The sequence below is a fragment of the Pinus tabuliformis genome, chromosome 8 (assembly GCF_031772625.1).
Source record: "Pinus tabuliformis cultivar Carrire ecotype Pingquan chromosome 8, CPIR1, whole genome shotgun sequence".
NCBI classification, from domain to species: domain Eukaryota; kingdom Viridiplantae; phylum Streptophyta; class Pinopsida; order Pinales; family Pinaceae; genus Pinus; species Pinus tabuliformis.
This window is the reverse complement of record NC_142294.1, coordinates 103311925-103328994: the sequence shown is the minus strand read 5'-3', so window position 1 is coordinate 103328994 and position 17070 is coordinate 103311925.

Here is a 17070-nt window from a genome sequence, read left to right as displayed (position 1 = left end):
TCTCAATGAGTTATAGCCCCTTTCAGGTAGGGTTGGGATTTCAACCATTATGTCCCATTGATGTGTCCATACCATTTTCAGCTACTCAGACATATTTAGATCATTTCCCTTCTGAAACCAACAGGTCTAACAACTTCATTGAGCACATTCAACATATCAGCCAACAGGTCGATGATATATTGGATAGAGCCAATTCTAAGTACAAGAAGCACCATGATTAGCATCAAGTTTGGCACAAGTTCTAGGTGGGCATAATAATTTTCCTACATTTACATAAGAAGCGCCTCGTTGGACCCCACCACAAGCTTCGTCCACTCTGATATGGGCCATACACCATCAACAATGTTATGGGGGACAATGCCTATGAACTCAAGATTCCATCATTCCTTGGTCTGCACCCAATTTTCATTGTAGACCGCCTTCGACCATACTTTCCACCATTTCTTGACATATTCGACATTGCAGAACAACTCATACCAATAGAGTTGAACATATACTACATGGAATAAGCCCAAAATTATGAGATCATGGATACACAAATCAAGAACACTCACCAATAGAGGATATAGATATATCGAGTTGTTAAAGAAGGCCAATGCCTTCACTAGGGAAAGTGGCCATTATGGTAGCATGCAAGAAGAGTGTCACAATAGAGGCTACTGCTAAGCTCTTCTTTAAGCGATTATGGGTACAATTTGGTATCCCATAGACCATTGTCTAAGATTGGAAAAATATATTCATGAGTGCATTTTGATGAAGTCTCTGGTCGATGCTGGATACCATACTTACCAAGTCCATAGCTATTTGTCCCCAAACTAATGGCCAAACAGAGGTCGTCAACATGATGATCATACACATTATGTGCATGTACAAATCAAAAAATCCATGCACATAGGTTTAAAGCCTCCCTTATATCCATCACAACTATAATAGAGCTCTCCATAGCTCAATGGGCCCCAAACCCTTTCAGGTAGGCCAAGGATTTCAACCATTATGTCCCATTGATGTGGTCATACCATTTTCAGCTACATAGGAAGATTCGGCTCACGTCCCTTCCAAAGTTGATAGGGCTAACAACTTCATTGAGCACATTCAACAGATCTGCGAGAAGGTGCATGATATATTATATAGAGCCAATTCAATGTAGAGGATCAACATCGGGTTCTACACAAGGCTATGGGGGAAAATGCCTTCAAGGTCAACATTCCATTGTTCCTTGGTCTAAACCTAGTGTTCAATGTAGACCTCCTTTGACCATACTTTTCACCATTGTTGGACACATCTGACATTGCAGAACAACTCAAAAAAAAACAAAGTTGAACCTTGAATACATGGAATATGCCACAACTGATCAGATCATGGATACAAAAACCAAGAACACTCACCAACAGAGGATCCATCTTTATCAAGTAGTCAAAGCAGACCAACTACTTCACTAGTGCGAGTGGTTCACCAGGGACAAGGTTCAACATAAATTTCCTCACCTTATCGAGGCTCTACACACAATGGGGACCATTTCTTCCTAAGGGAAGACTAATCTGGGTGGATATTGGTGGCCACTCAACTATTCCATCTGGAGCTCCAATGAGTTTCATCAATTTCCTCGTTTGTTGCAACATTTACTTTTTTAACAGTTTTTTGGGTCCTCAAATTCCAGAGCAGTTTTGATCCCCTAAACGACAATTTTTTTAGGTCTGCAGTAGGTCCATATTGCCATTGGTAGGTACATACCACAAATTTTGGATTAATCAAAGAGGTATTTCCAACAAGGTATCACATGCCCCAAATTGATATAATATGACCAAGTTATCACCCTGGGAATTTGGCTTCCCAACTTACCTCGACGAGGCCCACAAACTCTTGGTGTTCCAACTCCTGGGGTTATGGTTCTGATTTCTTAGGGTTTTTGATTATTTTTCAATAATAAATAGGACATTGAGCCTCATTTTAACACAGTTCAGAGACATGTAGCCTCCATATCTCTTCTTAGAGATAAGTTATCATCGCCCGAGCTTGTTTATTTCCAATTGTATTTGTAAGCATATTTTAGTATTTGATATTAATGAAATGAAGTGTTATTTCCGCTACATCTCTATATTTACAGTTATATTTGTGATTTTTTTTCCTTCCTGTTTAAGTTCATATTAGAAATGACACCAAAAAGTGATGATCCTTTGTATTGCACCAAGGATGTTGCAACTCCCAAGGCTTCTCAACTTAAATTATCAACCTGAGGTTCGTAACTTAGAGGTGACATTGATATATGCACAACAGGTTAGGTTATACTCATGTCACCCTCAATCACTGGATAAGAGTAAGGTGTTTAGATACCACTCCTTCAACTAACTACACAGATAATTTCTTATGAAACCATATCATGATTGCAAAGAGATGAACATGATTCTAACTACAAAATGAAAATGCCATTCTTTAAATGTAACTGCTAATTGAAATTTCATTAAAGGAAGATGTTAGTCTAGTTGCAAAAGTAAACAATGCTACTCTTTTTCATACCTAATCAAATCAATAATATACTTGTATGAATCGTTTATCTATTTGAAACTTTCTTAAAAATCAGGAATTCACTTTCAACAGAAATATGAAAAAATGCTAAGTCTAATTCTACTTGTTGCCTTATGTTTGTAGTGAGGAAAGGATTGGGTTGGAGTGGTCTTAGAATATTCATTAATCATGATATCAAATATTGGGGAACATTATTCAACTTCAAAGTGAAATCATCAAATTTTGGAGTAAATATAGTTGAAGAAACAAATGCTACTCGACTGACACAGGAAGTGCTATAGGAGACTCTATTTTGCTACAAGAGGGTGTCCGAGAGAATTTTTAGGAAAACAATGGTATCTTGGTGTGGGAACTCCTTATCCAAGCATAGTGCCCCTTGGAGGCCCATCTTGCACCAAATTTTATGTTCCCAATGTTCTTCATTTTCCCTAGAAGAGTGATCTTGGTGGAAGAGTTTGGAAGCAATGTTAAGTTCCCAAGAGAGAGATGGAAGGGTCTAGGTGGATGTGGAGGAGTGTACCCACCCACTACAATCCAAAAAAAATCACTGTAAACTAATCAATCAAATGAATCAAATGATCAATACTACAACATAATAAATCATGGAAATGATGAGTTGAATTTTATTAAAATCTACTCTACGCTACAACACAACTATAATCTCAAAATCAATGCTACTAACTTCTAAGTTTCAAAAACCAATCATGAAGAATGATTCTAATCCAACACTTCATAATTTTTAAGAAATCATAAACATGTATTTTTGGGTTGTTGATGTAGATATTCCAACCACTCTTCCCGAAACAAGGGTGACAGGCAAACCTGCAACTATAAATTTTGTGATAAAATTCCTACTTAAACAAGAAAATAATTGCAATGGATTGAGAAAAAACAGGAAAAGAATACAATCGAGTTACTAAAGCTTCTAGGTTGGGCCCAAACTTAAGGGTTTCATCATAAAATGAACTCAAATGTAAGCCAATGGTGAACTTCTCATTGACGGAAAATAAGAGTCACACACATCATATAAAAGATGAAAAAGATAGTATCAATCATGAGATTCTTAGTATCTACTCCTATCATTAATAAAAAATTGAATCCTAGTGAGCCTTTAGGCTTGTTTATTTATACAAAAAATAGTTGAGGGAAGCACCCTTGAAAACAAGAATGAGCCTCTCCAAAATATCGAGATTGGTAGATATGGTTTCCTTAGATCTTCACATGCACTTGAATTCCCGATTGCTAGTGAATTCAAGCTATTGGTGAGGAATGTTTGATCTCAAGCCAAGTTGGGTAGTTAATACATTGGACAAACCACCCTATATTCTCTCTAGATGTCTCCTATCAACCCCTACATAGTAAATATCTCCAAAAATGATTTCATTTCCTGCATATTAATCACATTAGGCCATGAAATATGACAAGCACCCTTTACTCTTCCTACTAAGCATATTATGGTTTAAAAATGAAAATTAATGTGAGAAAATGTGAGTTTTAAGGGCTGGAGGATAGCATAAGAGGCCTCAAAATATACCTATTTAAGGGACCCATCATCACCCCCTACTGAATGTGTTTCTCATCTTATGGGAAACTTAGTTATTGATATGAAGTTTATTCATGTCCTTGGTGGCCTCTTTGACATCCCAAGGCATCTCAGATGATGTGGGTTCCTGTGGATAGAAACTTGCATTTTATTTTATGTTTGTCCATTCCTTTTGTTCTTTTGTTTGGTTTCTTCTCTCTTGTAAACCTAAAATTAAGGGAGGACTGAGTTTGAGTCCTATCCACTTGATATTCAACCTTTGCATGATTATCTTGTATAGTGGGGTTCTCTCCAAGGCATTCCTTAGCCTTTCTAGAGAGCGATACTCTTTGATTTGCAAACTATGTGGTAGGGCATGCCATGTTCTTTGTAAAGCCTACAAACTATGTATCCCTGATCCGAATTGGATCCTAAACACTCTCTAAGTTTTCATGATTGTTTGAAATTATGCCAAAAGATTCAAGTCTTAGAAAAATCAAGCTATCAAAAGGAATCCTCGTAACAATTGTAGTTGTGATGAGAGCAGAGCAATGAGAACCCTTGGTCGAGCACGCACACCGCTGGCCCATGCTAACACGCGCTGGCACAAATTGCCAAAACCACAGGCCAAATCAAGAAATGGGGGTGGTTTCTAATATGCGATTAGCGCTAAAGCACTAATCACGTATCGTAGGGCGTCCCCCTCAGTGAAGGAAAGCCCCGAAGTGCCCAGACCTGAATACCCTATGAAATGTAGAAAACTAATGCATTCAGTTCCATAGCACGGGATTCTAGAAACTGGTAGGATATCGGAAGGCCTCGAGGTGGTAAGAATTTTTTACTGGGTCCTACCCAATGCCACACATCGAGCAACATGCGTCTGGTAGATGAGAGAGAAAACCACCCACATCAGATGGGTGTTATAGACATATTTGGGTACTGCAACCCCAATCACATATGTCGATAAACCAAGGGCTCTCAAACCCCTAAAAGTGTTGCTTCACACCCTAAAAGATCATGGTAAGATGATTACATCATTTCCCAGAAGTTCCACTTGAAAAACTACTCAGAACTAGCCAAAACGGGACCATACTAACTGCTCCTTGGTCAAGGTACGATGCATCTCACCTATTACAGATGGGGGGTGTGATGCATACTAAAAAGGCCTTCTGTAGGGTACGATGGGAAAGAGTAGACAAATGGCAAATACATTTTGCTAAGTGGAAACCCAAAGAATCTTCTAGAAACTTCTCATATGACACTTGCCTCTCTGAATTCACCCAAGGATGAGTAAGAGATCATGAAATCCCCAAGTGGAACCAAGAACTATCAATGAAATGAAACTAATCAAAAACCTAGAAGCTGACTCACCCCTCTTTGAATATCTATAAATGGATCCCTCATCACAGAGATCTAGAGGCCGGAATTTTATAATTTGTAAGGAAGTGCTATTGGTTTCTCTTTGAGACATTGCATTGTTGGGTGATCTTGCTTTTCATGAGGTGAAGAGGGCTTTCATGCTGGGAGGATGATCCTGGATCAAACAGCTGGGTTGTAATCCTCTCTTCTACTTCTACTATCAATAAAGTTATTTGCGTTTTCCTCCATATACTTGTGTATTTGTGAATATTGTATTTGTCAATGCAATTGTATGGTTAAAGTACTTCTGATTTTGAATTGTTTATGGTATTATAGATCTCTATGATTTGATGGTGTTTTGTTGCTTTGCCTCTACAGGGGTTCTTTAAATCGAGAGCAGTGAGAAAGGTGTGACAAGCTCTATCAAGGGAGAGAGGAAAAAAGCAAGAAGCCAAGTGAAAGATTAAGGTTGGTGCTCTCTGTTTCTCTCTTATCTATCATACATAAAGGAAAACACAAGTTATTTTGAATTGTTTGTTTCTAAGATAGCTACCCGTGTTAGTGGGACTAGCAAATCAAATAGACACTAGTTTTCCTGGAAACAAAATGGTGACTCCACTATGGAGCGATTAGTTTGTTAGTTTGTTATTGTTGTTTGATTTATAGACTACAAATGGAGCCTGAAGTTAAGCCAGCTAGCCTTCGAACTGCTTTTGCTATGCAACTGCAAAGTAGATCAACGTTTCTTCAATCAATCTTTGGGTTGGCTTATGAACTGAACATTTGACTTCAAAATATCCTAAGTGCCCTTGTGGTAGCTCAATAACCTCATAAGATCATACCCCTATACGCTGTGTTTACTATCTATCATATCTCAGCCTAAATCACTGAACTTAGCTGCAAATTTGAGCAAAAACCAAGCTTAGTTTCGTTCCCTGGTCCATCGCACTGTCTGTAACTAGCAACCTGGATGCATTGCACCTCCCGTGTATTGCAGGTGAGATGCATCCCTGTTTTCCTTAAGGACAGGTGTGATGATTGAATGATAATGTTTCTCTCTCTAGAATTTGGTTTTTCTTCCTTGTTTTCAGCTCTATTCAGTATTTTTGCTGCTTATGATCAGTATATCATTACTAAAGCCTTCTTCCTTTACATTATTCAGCCTCCATTGATAAGGAATTTTGAATGCTTTTTATCTATTTTTCATCATTTACAGTCCTCCTTTGTCAAGAGTAGCTTAATTGAACTGTCGTATTTTGATACAAAAGTGTCGTAACTGTCGTTTTGAGTCAAGAAGAAGAGTGTCATAAAGTTTTCCTCTTCTAGATAGTTGATTGTACTTTTGTCATTGTATTTGGTTTGAATTGTCAATATTTGAAGTGTCAAAAGCAGTTTTCCATTCGAAATCAAAAGTGTCATTTTAGTCTTCCTTTCATTTTGAAAAGAAATTGTTGAATTGACGCTTTGAAGAAAATAGTTCAGATCTGTACTTAGTTTTCCTTTTTGCTATTCTCACATTAAGGAAGCGAAAAAAAAAATACATGCATGTGCTTTTGCATTTAGACTATATGCGGAAAATGATTTAGGAAAAGTGCATTTAGTGTGTGCTCTCTGCTCTCTATTGAAAGAATCATACTTTTCTTTCCTTAGTATCTAGGATTTTTATTGGTAAAAGAAAAAAAATGATTGTTTATCATCTTAGATTGAATATTTAGGAATTTTACAACTACATCACATGGTGAACCTTGAAAGACAAACTTTTAAGAAAGATCAACTCTAAAATAAACCTCAATGAACATAAAAATGCTTTGGAACCTAATGCACAACATCTAGAAGTATAGGCTAAAGGCGTATTCCGGCGTTGTAAAACTTGGTAACTATCATTTTCATCGAAGGTTGGGTGATTCCTCTGCTTTGATACAACAAGTGCTAGTATGGACTTGTGCTCCCTGTACCGTCGAGTATATATTTGGAGACCACAATAGGTTGATATCCTTTATCCTTAGGAAGTCGTGTCTATTGCCCTATCAATCGCAATGCACTGAACACAACATTTGGGAAGATTGATTGCCATACGTAAATTCCTTGGTAATTTCTCTTTAAATTAACAACAACGTGTATATCGCAGTTTTGCGATTGGTTTGGTAATCCCTCTATCTAGACTTCCAGAGTAGTCACTTTCGTTCCTTTTCAACTCCCGAAAAGAAAAGGTACATCTAAGCACTTGTCACTCCAAGCTCATCAAAAATCGAAGGCGACTAGAATCACCTTTAGCTTTTTCTCGACTCTTAAAAATTGAAAAAGCAAGTTTTGTCAAAGCGTCATAAAATTCATTTAATTTGGAATAACATCCCTGTTCCTTCATTGATCTTAGGTTGAGGTAATGGAGTCCACCAATCAAGGATTTCCCCTTGGGGGGAATCCTAGTCCTTTCTCTTCTTGGGAAGATATTGGTGCTCCTTATATGGCTACATTGTCCCTTCCAGGAATCACAATTGGCCTACTAGTATGGCTATTCTCGACCTCTGTCATTCAAAACACCGTAATTCCTCAACAATTGAATCAGCAACCAGATGATACTGTAGTTTCTCCCTCACCTTCTACTTCGTTTGTTTCTCCCTCTCCTACTTCCTCTTCGCTTGGCGAAACTAGTGATACTAAAAACCAAGTAATTGAGAAGAAGAAGAAAGGGAAGGAGAAGAAGAAGAAGAAGCGAGTCAAGCAAGGGGGAAACCATACATCATCCAGCAAAAATCCGCACATCGAACCTTCCAAACCAAAATCTCCATGCGTAATTTGCGAAGGAAACCACTTTCAGTGAGATTGTACTTGCATTTCGCGGATCTTGAGAGACTAGTCTCCCCGCTTGCACCATCCGGTGTCATCAACCTCTGTCGATCGTGTTGAGAGTACATCATCGACTAGTGAAGATGAAATCAATGTGTGGCAGAGCCACTGTTAGCCTCCTGTTGCAACAGGTGTTCATCTTTCATGATTGACAATTTTACATGCCAAATATGTCATACTTTGCATACTGCAATGCTCCATATTTCTTAAAGAGGCCAAAGAAGAGGCCAGGAAAATGTGCCAGTCCAAATGTCGCTGCTGTATTCCAATTTTGATGACTTAACCATTTTTGAAGAATGTTCTGTAAAAGGGAAGTCCAAACAGCTTAATCTTGGCTTCCCTAGGTTTCAATTTCTTGTTTTAGAATGTAGAGAATTGATATCTGTCCAAACAGCTTAATCTTGGCAGATTTTTAGATAGGTAGAGAATCAAAGGAGCCTAACTGCTTAATCTGGGCCCTTGGAAGAAATAAGGATAAATTTAGATAGGAGGGCAGTCAAAAGAAAAATTGTAAAGCAGGGTCTGCAAGTCTAAGTGCACCCAAACCAAAAAGAAGAAAAAATGCTAGGTAAGTAGGCTGGGTAGGTAGTTTTTGAGGTTGCAGAATGTTGGTATGTGATCAGTTTTGTGTTTTAAAGTGATATTTTACTTCAGATCACAGCTACAGGGCAGTTTTCATTTGGAGGAGCTGAAACTGGACATCTCTAACCTCCCCTTCTTCCTCTCCCCCCAAATCACTCACTAATTTCCCTAAAGAGGTCAAGATCTGCTTCCTTCCTCTTAGTTTCATCATTTTCCATATCATTTGTCTGGTGAAGATCTGCTTCACTCAAAGATTTCCATTCTTCCTCTATGAGTCACTTTTCCCCCTTTGGTAGCCTAAGATCCACATACTTAGCGCTTTCTTGCCATTTCCATATTAACTACTCACTCTATTATGTAAATCACTATCTGTGTTCCCCTTCCCCTACTAAAATTATGTTAATAGCTCCCCTATATATTTATCCTCTCCCCCTGGATGAAACATAACCATAATTTCATTGGGAATTGCTAAGTTTATCTGAAACTCAGCAAAAAACCTCATCTCCACCCTCAAACTATCTCTTCATGCATATTACTCCAACACACAGCATAAAATTCCTTTCATGTGTATAAAAAAAAACCATCTTATTTGACTTATTTTCACCCTCCCAAGGCATAAACCCCTCGTTTTACCTTAAAGCCCTTCTCAAACTGCATAAATCCATCTTTCCAGGCTTTTGGACCCCTCCCAACGCCTTTAAAAATCTGTTATAACCCATAACCCACATTTCTAATGTTTAAAACCCCCCTCCATTTAATAAATCATTCAAAAGGCACCGCGGGCCCCGTCCCTTATCCTTCCACTGCCTTGTCCGCCTGCCAGCCGTCAGATCTGGCGCACCCAAGATCCACGGTGAGCGGGTGTTTTCATGCTCGGACATGCCGAGGGTTAACGCCCAGGAGATCGATGGTTTTGCCGTCGTACTCTCGCCACGCGTCACCCTCCTGGTTGTGGCGGAGCCCCCTCCTCCCAAACCACCCAGGCACTAAAGCAGTGCGCCATGAAACTGCTTACCGCCCTCGTCTGCATGACATCAGCGCCAAGTTCCACAATGCGTCACCTTCCGTGCCTCCACTGCTGTGCCACGATTGCCGCCACCTCAGCCCTCACCTCCCCTCGCCCTGCGACTGTGTCCTTGCCACGTGGCTGCCACTGTACCGCCACATCACCTCCTCTTCCATACCGCCACGTCACCCCACCATACTGTTGACATCATCTGTTGGCGTCATCCTGCCATGTCACCGCCGTACTGCTGGCATCATCGTCAAAAAGTGCGAAAGGCGTAAATCGCAGCCTAGTAAGCCCGTAATCAGAATCTGAGGCAGTTTTTCATGCACGATTAGCGCCTAGCGCTAATCGCGCATGGCTACGGGAAATAGGCCAAAGTGGAAAGCCCCTCACCGCGCCGCCCCCAACAAGCTTGAAAGGTGCAGAATGACCCAATTTTCTTCACGAAGCATTCAGAAAGAGGCAACCACAGTTTTTTAAGCAACAGGGGGCCGAACAACTGCCATGAAAGATCGATGGGGCAGTCTAAACCACTCAAAAGATATTAAAGACTCTAGGATCGGTGCCAAAGAGTATCACAGGGAAGATGAAGCAGCAAAGAGTATCAGTTCAACAACATCAAAGTAGGTTAAAATTAAAAACCTTCATCAAAGTCAACAAAGCAGTTAAGGCCATTTAAAAGCCTATCTGGTTGGGATTAGTGCACATTAATGCCAGCAAACAGCAACAAAACCAAGTTAGAGGTGGAGATAAAGGACAAATAATAGTTATTATAGGAGGACTGCACCGAGCCACCCAGGACAGACATTAACTCATTTTTGATACAACTGCCCTCAGCGTAGCTCAAAGATATTTTCATGCATTTATTTTTGGATAATATTAGGTTAAAGTAATCATTTTCTTTCAGACCTGTTTAGGTCGGCTGTAATAGTTTAATTTTTGAATAATTTTCCCTATTTATACGGACCCTTTGTATTGTTTAAAGGGTTGGTTGGTTGATAATCCTCATTAGAGACTCACACTGGATATCTGAGATGTTTTACTTAATCAAAGATTGTTGAAAAGCTTTGGAGGAATGACTGTCTGCTCTGTGTCTAATGGTTTGAAGAATTGAATGCGGAATTCTTGTGCTGCTATATGGATCAATAAGTTTTCCTTAGCTCTGTTACTTCAATTTCACATATGCTCAAGTCACAGAACAAAGGATTGGTTTAGAATTTGCTTGGTTGCACTCTATGCTCAGTTTCTGTGGCTTCTTAATGTTTTCCTCTTGAATTAGGCATAAATATGAATTCTGTTATGGCTCATGTTTGACCTATTTTCACATATGAATAACTGTTATCTAGGAATTCTTAACTGCTGCTAGATAGGGCTCATTTGTCTTATCTTTGCTAACCTAAATGAGAGATTCTTAATTGCCCCTCATTCCTTAGCCTTTAATCCATCTCTTTTACCTTGAATGATTGTTTCATATACAGCTAGCTTGCTCCATATTCCTTCTTGTGACTAGGAAAACACACCAGCAGTCCTACTCCTTGACTCCATGTCCAATGGTTCTAAAACTTTCATGCTATCCCTGCCTCTTTACTTGAAAGCCTCATCCTTCCCACCAAAAAACAAAACAAAACCCCTTGAACTCAATAACTAGCCTAAGAACCTTATCAACAAAGCTAAATCAGAAAGAGAGCCCTCTCTGATTGTAGGTGGGCCAGAACCTGCAGTCCAAATATTGGTCTGTGATTACCTCGGCCGTATCCTTTTGAGCCGACTAGAAGGACAACCTGAGCGATAACATAATGGCGACTCCACTGGGGACATCCTTAGTTATTTTCACAAATCAAGTTGGAAAACTCCATAGGAACAAAAATCAATGATGTCTATTCCTTAAAATTACAGATGAAGTCTGAATGTCGGCCATGAAGCCTTTGAAACTGTTCTTGCTTTGCAGTTACAGGAGTAAGTAAATGCTGCTTCAGTCAATCTTCATGCTAGTTTTAAACTACAGATAGCTGTCCCCGAAATTTGATCAGTTCCTTGCTAATTCTAAAAACATTCGCAGAAAATACCAAAACAAATTCAGAATCTGGCTCCCAAAAAGAATTCTCGTTATACTAGGTCAAATCCAGACCCAAATCCACCAGCTGCTTTTGAAAATCTGAACTTAATCCCAAAAATCCTTAGGAAGAAAGAAAAAAGAGAAGATTTTTCTGATAACAGTCCTGAAGCAGTTCACCCAAGCAGTGTTCCAACCCCTGTCAAAGTTTTATTTCGTTCAACCCCTACTTCCCCTTGTTCATCATCTAATTCCCAAAGCACTCCTTCCACACCTCCATTCACTGCATATACTACCATTACCACTGTTGTTGTTCCACTTATCCCTGTTGTTCCGGTCATCCCTGTAAACATGGCCAATAGATATGCACCCTTGCAATTACTTGCAAACCCTGGGGCTATGCCTCAGGATTATCAAACTAAAATCACATATTTTGATGGAACTGGCACTTACACAGCCCTTCTACATACAAAGAAGATGCAAGACTACTTTGAGAACTACGAAATAGATGATGATAGTGTGAGAATGAAATTTTTTGTTCAAAGTTTAACAAGTGATGTAAGAACTTGGTTCAAATCACTTGCTGCAAATTCCATAACCACTCCGGATGAGCTTTACCAATCCTTTACCAACAGATGGGAGAAAAAGAAAGACCCCTTGCACATACTTGCTGAGTACGATACAATAAAATGAGGCCCTCAAGAGTCCGTCCTAGATTACTGTGCAAGATTCAATAATGTCTATAATGCAATACCACAGAACCTAAGACCTCCACTTGACCTTGCCTTGTATAAATTCCCTGATGGATTCGACCTAGATTAGGCCTACCAGTTAAAAGAAAGAGCCCCTCAAACCCTTGCAGACATGCAAAATGTTGCTGTTAGCGTAGAGGCCAACCTAATTGCCAAAATAAATAGAGCTAGAATGGAGAGAAGAACCACTTTCATAGAAGAACCCATAGCCTTAGATCAGAAACTTGATGCTATTATCAATGGCATGCAAAGGCTGGGAGACAGAGTAGAAAGTGTTGAGAGGAAATCATCATGGGAAGGACAACAGTCCAATACCATAAGGAACCCAAATTTCAGGAAAATGCAGAACACAAATGCTGGTAGGTCTAGTCCAGACCATGATATAAGACCACCTTTTCATGAAAATTATGCGGAAGCATCTACATCTAGTGAACCCGCAAAGGACACTCACATAAACCTGGTGGATTCGAGGGCTGGGAAACAAATTTTCCTAACTCAACAAGACCAAGATGAGCATGACTTTAATCAATTTCAGACTAAGTCTGGTGAGTCTTTTGATTTTAAACAAGGCTATGATACTGCTGTGTATGAGGTCCACAAACAATATAAGCTGAGAACTAGGACCATTGACATTCCTAAACCTAACAAACCAAAGGATGGCAAACAACCCAACAAGATTAAAGGCAAGGCTGTCATAACAGAACCAGCTGATATACCTGTCCCAAACCCGCATCAAGTGATTGTAGAGGACATAACATAAATGCAACCTTCTATTGACCAGCCTCCGCCACCTTCTTCCTCGAAAGAAAATTTGAACAACATTCCAAAAAGCCCTCCTAAAATAGAAAAACCGCAATCAAACACTTCCCATAACACTGATAAACAAGACCAAGTTGCTGATACTCCAATAGAAAAAGGGAAACTTGCCTCTCACATTACTAAAAACCAATCTGAAAAATCATTTGACTTAGAGGCAGAAATAGGTAAATTGAAGATATCCATCCCCTTATCCGAACTGGCCAAACATGATGTGTATAGGCAACAAATTCAAAGGTCACTTCAGATGTCGGAGGTAAAGGATGACGTGAATGTTCTTGATTATCAATCTGAGTTGTTGTTTGGTCCAGAAGTTAATGGAAAATCAACATATGGATCTGTCTTGCCCTCTTATGTCAGTTTACATATACATGACAAAGTCCTACACAATGCCATGTTTGACTCTGGTGCCTCACACAACCTTATGCCCAAAGCTGTAATGGAAAAGCTGAACCTTGATGTTACAAGACCCTACAAAGATCTATTCTCCTTTGAATCAAGTCAAGTCAAGTGTTTAGGCCTCATCAAAGACCTGTGTGTCTCCTTAGTTCAATTTCCTAACAAGACAATCCTCATGGATGTGGTGGTTGTTGACATTCCACCAAAGTATGGCATGTTATTGTCAAGATCTTGGGGAGAAAAACTCCAAGGATCCCTCCAATTAGACCTCTCTTATGCCACTATATCTGTCTTTGGGAAACCAAAGAGACTGTATAGAGAAACACTGATGAGATATGTGGTAACTAGTGAGAGAAAGCCTGAAAAGTTTTCCATTTACTCAATCCATTCTGATATGGATTCTTTATTTTATTTAATGATGAAATAAGTCCTCCCATTGATGACAAGCCGTTGGATTTAGAAATGAACACACACATCAGTGAAGAATCAGTTGCCCATACTGATAAAACTGTCAAAACAATCAAGGCAACCAGCTTACAAGAAGAACCTCCCCAAACAAAAAATTCAAATCTGTCCGCTGCAAGAATGAATGAAACTCTTGACACTAACCACAAGAAAGAAATCATATGGTATTTAGAGTTTGGTGGCTCTGTCAACAAGTTACGAGCAGGGGCAGGTGTCTGGATTCACAATACATATGACAATCATGGAGAAGGCCATGCCTACAAACTAAATTTCAAATGCACTAATAACATAGCAGAGTATGAGGCTCTCCTCTTAGGCCTTAAATTGCTCAAATCTCTAGGAGCTGCAAAAGTATCCATTTTAGGTGACTCCGATTTAATCATACAATAGATGAAAGGTAACTTTGTTACCAATGACAATAGAATGAGGGCCTATAGGACTGCTGCCACTAGTATACTCAACACATTCACTGAATCCAAGCTTGCCAAGATTTCAAGAGAGCATAACATTCATGCACACAGCCTGGCCACTTTTGCTAGTACATGCAAGCTTCCCTTTGAGCCAAATCATCATTTTACTGCTGAAATAAAACACAGGCCTGCTGTACCAAATAATGTTAAAGATTGGCAAGTGTTTGAGAATGATGCCCAGATTAACAATTTCCTCACTCTTGAGGATGAGTTTTCAAATATTAACATTGACATGGATGCTATGACGGACGAACAACAACAAACCAATGAAAATCAGTAGGTTGTAACACCTATAACGACCAAACAAATGCTAAATCCAACTGTTTTTGATAATACAAATATAGAAGAGCTGAAACTGATGCATTTGGAGGAAAAAGCCGAAACAGAGGCCGAGATCATTGATCTGAAAGATAACTTACTCCCTGTTGGCTCACTCCGTTGGAAGACATGTTTGATGCTAATGATGTTCCCAAGAAACCAAAAATGCAACCCCTAAACGCTGCTATAGAAGAACATAACATTGGGACAACATAGAAGCCCAAAATGATCAAATTATCTAAAAATTTGCCACCTGATCAGAAGCCCAAATATGTTAATTTGTTCAAATAATTCCAAGATCTATTTTCTTGGAGTTATGAGGATTTGAAATCCTATGACACATCAGTAATCCAACACACGATTCCCTTAAAAACAAACCAAAAGCCCTTCAAACAGAAACTGAGGAGAATCAATCCTATGCTTCTCCCTTTGATTGAAAAGGAAGTGAAAAGAATGTTTGAAGCAGGTATCATAGCACCCATCAGATTTTCTGAATGGGTATCCAATCTTGTCCCTACAAGAAAAAAGACAGGAGAGATTAGGCTATGCATAGACCTAAGAAATTTAAACCAAGTCTCCCTAAAAGACCACTACCCATTACCCAAAATGGATCATATTCTGCAAAGAGTAGTGGGATCATCTAGAATTTCTTTGCTAGATGGCTTTTCAGGTTTCAATCAAATACTGGTTCACCAGGATGACCAAGACAAGACAGCCTTTACCACACCGTGGGGAAAATTTAAGTATGTGAAGATGACATTTGGACTTAAAAACGCTGGTGCTACCTTTCAAAGGGAAATGGATATTGCATTTGCCAAAGAAATACATGATTTCCTAGTTGTATATCTTGATGATCTAACCCCTTTCTCTAAATCTGATCAAGAGCACCTGAAACATTTGAGGAAAATATTCACGACATGTAGAAAATATGGCATTTCCTTGAACCCCAAAAAATCCCTCTTTGTCCTTGAAGAAGGAAAACTCCTTGGCCATATCATATCAAAGGACAAGATTAGAATTGATCCTGAAAGAATCCAAGCCATCCTCCAAATCCCATATCCAAGAAACATAAAAGAGTTGCAAGCATTCCTGGGAAAGATCAACTTCCTAAGGAGATTTATTCCAAATCTAGCTGACTTGATAAGATTGTTAAGCAACATGTTAAAAAAGGATGCCAAGGTAGGATGGTCTCTTGAAACCAAACAAGCCTTTGAGGGCATAAAATCGGCCTTAACCCAATCCCCTGTCCTTACAAGTCCACAATTTGATAGGGACTTTATCATATTTTCTTTTGCATCTAATCACACCATAAATGTTGTCCTTTTGCAAAAGGATGATCAGGGAGTTGAAAAGCCAATTGCATTTTTCAGCCGAGCCTTAAGAGATGCCCCTTTTAAATACCCAATCATGGAGAAGCAGGCCTATGCCCTGGTCAAAGCAATCAAAGATTTCCGAGTGTACATTTTATATTCACATGTGATTGCCTTTGTCCCAAATGCTATTATAAAAGACATATTAACCCAAGAGGGATTAGAGGGAAAAAGAGGCAAATGGATTGCAAACATCCTTGAGTATGACATAGAAATAAAACCAACCAAGCTCATAAAGGGACAAGGTTTAGCCAAACTGATGTCCGAAACAAACTTTCAAGCCTTAGAAATTAACCAATTGGACAATGAGCAGGAGCTGGCGACTCCACAGATCAGTGAAACCTTTTTGCAATCCCCATGGTATGCTGATATATGCTTTGTTCTGTTAAACCTATTTGCTCCCCCAGGATTTTCCAGAACTAAGAAAAGATTTTTAAGAATGAAGGCTTCAAAGTTTTGCGTCATAGATGGTGCGTTATTTTGGAAAAATCATGAAGGTATATTGCTAAATTGTTTAATCACGAATGAAACTAACAATGTCATGAAAGAATTCGATGCAGGTGACTGTGGACGACATCTATATTG